A 3,833-nucleotide genomic window follows, 5' to 3' on the forward strand; every position below is an offset into this window, starting at 1 on the left:
TTCTTCATTTGATCTTCTGTGATACCCTGAGCTTCCCATACAACCTTCACGATGAACCGAAACTGGTCAAGATATTCATTTCCCAAGCCCTTGAACACAGGTAGCTTTACTGAGTTTGCCATACTGAACAGTGGTAGAGGTGGCAGTGGTGTAGGCGAAGGCGTATGCAGCTGAGGTGAATATGGAATCGGTGTGGGTGGATGGAGTATTCATGGGAACCCTTGCTTTATCAACTGAACAATGTTATGCGGAGAAGGCTGTGTTGCTTCCTCATCATCATTTAGAGGAGGTTCAATTAGCGGGATATATTCAAGGCCTATTTTCCCTCTGTTCTTGAATGTCCTTCCATATCGCATATCCCCAAACATCAAGGTAGCTGCATAACCTACTTTTCACATAAGAGCATATCCAGGTATTTAAAGACTTTAAAGACTTACCTCACAGCCCCTTGAAGAAGTAGAGCTCTGCTTCGCTGTAACTGACCGAGATATTGACCGTGAACTCTGTCATGAACCCTCCTATGATACAATCGATTCAATGATCGACAATGCATGTGATCTTATCTTCAGAGACTTTTAATCTCTGCACTAACTTTAGGGTCTAGGATATTGGACCGTTAAGCCTCCACCTTCCTTGGCCATCTGCCAATTTCACGATCCACTCATACAACTTGACCGGGAAGGATCAGAAGAAGATCTCGTGTATCTATGCGTACAGGTATCTATCCATCCACTATTCTGTCATCAATAGTGGATTCCTGTTCTCTTGTACTACAAATTCATGGATCTTTCTATCCAACCAGTCACCAATTTCTTTCTTAGTTGGATTCGAGTGATGTGACATCACACATCTCTTTATGTTGATCCCTATCCCGACAATGGAACCGTTTGTTGTCTTGCTAGGCCCTGATCCATGTTCAGCGTTAATTAGCCAAGAAAATCCCTACACTACTGGCCCATTCAGCATCAATCCACAGAACATGGACTGAAGTCTCACCTGAAGCAATATGGGGGGATGCAGGAACCAAGTTTCTGCACCCTAAGATGGTAGTGATGTCGTTTTATACCCTAACCCTTCCTTCGTGCAGACTAATAAGCCCTTTAGGACCTGTCAATATACTTCTCTTATTCGTCTTCGATACCTTTGCGAAAGTCTATGATCATCCTTTGCATATCCTAAATAGGCAATTTAGAGACTTATGCACCTTTGTTACAACTCTTCGTATTGTATTTACTTAGATTAGCTTAAGTGGTCGATAACTTCAACATGCATTATGATTATCTTCATGTAAACATATATTCTTAATTGCATTCATATAAAAAAGTAAAACACATAGATTCGCGCATCAATTCAATATTAAATCATAAACACAATATTCAACATACCAAAATCACATACATTTGTAACAAAAGTAAAATAGCTCATACATAGGTATTTCCAGAATAATTCTCTTTATTGATGTTTAGATCTCCTTTATAGACTCTAACTACCCCGTGCACACAGCTATAGGGGTCCACGCACTTAGCTACGGACTTCTACCCTAGGCCTTTGCACACTCAACTACAGAGCCTCTTTCCTATGCTAAGACTCTTCCATCTTAGCTCTCACAGACCCATTATATTCATCAACATCAACTATGAACTAAAGACTCCCTTAGACACTTCTAAGACTTCCATTTTTATACAATCCCATGGTCTACAAACCAAGGGTGGATCTCATAGAGCCAACACAAGTTACATAAACTAAGGGTAGAGACCCTTGATGACTCTTTACATCTTCACGCTCTGTGACCACAAAATGCGGAGACTTTACATTATTTATACAAAACTTGGGCCTTTAGCCCCAAAACTTAGGCATTTAACTGCAAAATTGACCCTAGGGGACATGTTCCCAACATAAGGGTAGTCTCTTCGTGATGGGAAAGCATGTAAGGTTCACTGTAGAGGTCCTCCAAAATCTAGGAATAGGGAGTATAGGGATAGTGACAAAATTCTGTGTAACAAGTACTAGTGGTTCAACTTTTCTAAATATTTTCTTGAATCTCTCTTTTGATACGTCAATCATAGTATGAGCCCCTTGAATTGTTAAGTTATATCAACCGTTATATTTTGGGGTCTCCTTCTGGGTCGTTGTATTCTTCTAGGAAGTGTTTAGACACTAATACATGTTGACCACATGCCCAGAACTACGAGCTTCATAAGATGCAACATCCTCTTCCTCATCTTCATCTTTCGGCTGAACTTGCTCACTAGTATTAAGATGATCATTTATTCTTGAAGCCACGGAGGCCACAACTCGATTCCAATCTGTACAGGCCTTCTCTGAGTGTCATCCTTGGTGGAATCATAGAAGTTATCCTTACCAAGTTGTTCCACTTGGAACATAACATTTGAACTCTACACAAATTTAGTCGGGTGTGTTATCACCAAAACAAGGGTTTACATTTTTCTTAGTCATGGTCTTAAATTAGTGTCAAGTCACCCTATGTTTTAATGGGTAGGTGGTAGGTTAGGAGTCTTAAAGAATTAATTTTTCATGTCCAAATAAAGTATAAACATCCTTTTTCCACGTTTTATGAATCCTACTTTCTTTTTAGAAACTCATAGCTTAAGCCATTTTGAAAATTTTTGGAATTAGCCCTCGAAACCATGTTTCCGTAGCGCAGACAGTGTAAAATGTTTATTTTTTGCTATGAAAACACTGCTCTTTTTGCAACGCTTTCCCCTGTGCATTACAAAAATGCATATTTGGAGAACAGTCTTGTCAAACATCAATCCGTTAATATTCCGTTATAATTTTAATTATTAGGTGTCAGATAGGAGTCAGTCCTTAAGCATGCCGCCATCCAAACTCATCATTTCGAATTTAGGGTTCATTTATGAAAGATAATTTCAAATTTGAAAGGGTTGGCTAGTCTCATCATTTCAGTTTGCATGTAAACCCTCGAACAGATGTTTTTCGAACAGTAAGATTTGGTAATTTTCCACCAAGGTTTTCCTCATCCACAATTACAGCAAGGCTAACCACCATTGGCAAGTGAGGCTAATCAACAAAATTTCAAAAGAAGCTGGTTTTGTCTCAGGAATTCAGAAGGAAAGATAACAGAGGAGAAGAAACATCACAGATTTGGTCATTGCTTGAGAACAGAGCCTGAAAGCACTGAGGTCTTAATTAGAGACAAAGCAGTTGTAGAAGCCTTCAAGAAAGCAGGATGCTGGAATTTTTGTAAGAAATTGTAGGGAGGGCATACTTAGGTGACAAAGGAGTTTGCAGTCCATTTCTTTGGCTTGAGCACAAAGGTTGGAATGCTTCAATTGCAAATTTCTCCAAAGTTCATAATGTTGGTGACAGAAATTCCTAGGGGGCAAGAGACATGGTTCAAAAACTTCAGATTCGACATGGAACCATGTAAGGTGTTCCTAAAGCTAGAGTTTTTAGAAACTGACTTAACCAAGGTAGTTCCCAAAGACTACATCAAAGACGGCTATATCAACTTGATTTTCAACATCCAACGCTATTTCACCTGTGAAGGTAGATATCAAAGGTTTATTCATATCGTTTCAAACTCTTGTTACATTTTACTAGTACGATTTCTCTAGATTTGCCTTACTTCTTATTTCAAAGTGTAGCTAATATGGCAGATAAAGTACAGTTCAAATATCAAGGATGTGAAACTTCCCTGTTTCATCATGGTTTAATTAAACTGATAGTTCTACATGAACTCAAGAGGATAAACAAAGATTGGTATTCGTTTTTGTTTGTATGTGACTTTGGAGCAGAAAAACAAGGTGTAGACACTAGCCCTAGGGTTAAAGGAACTCCATCAGGAGAAA

The sequence above is a fragment of the Pinus tabuliformis genome, chromosome X (assembly GCF_031772625.1).
Source record: "Pinus tabuliformis cultivar Carrire ecotype Pingquan chromosome X, CPIR1, whole genome shotgun sequence".
In the NCBI taxonomy this organism is placed as follows: Eukaryota; Viridiplantae; Streptophyta; class Pinopsida; order Pinales; family Pinaceae; genus Pinus; species Pinus tabuliformis.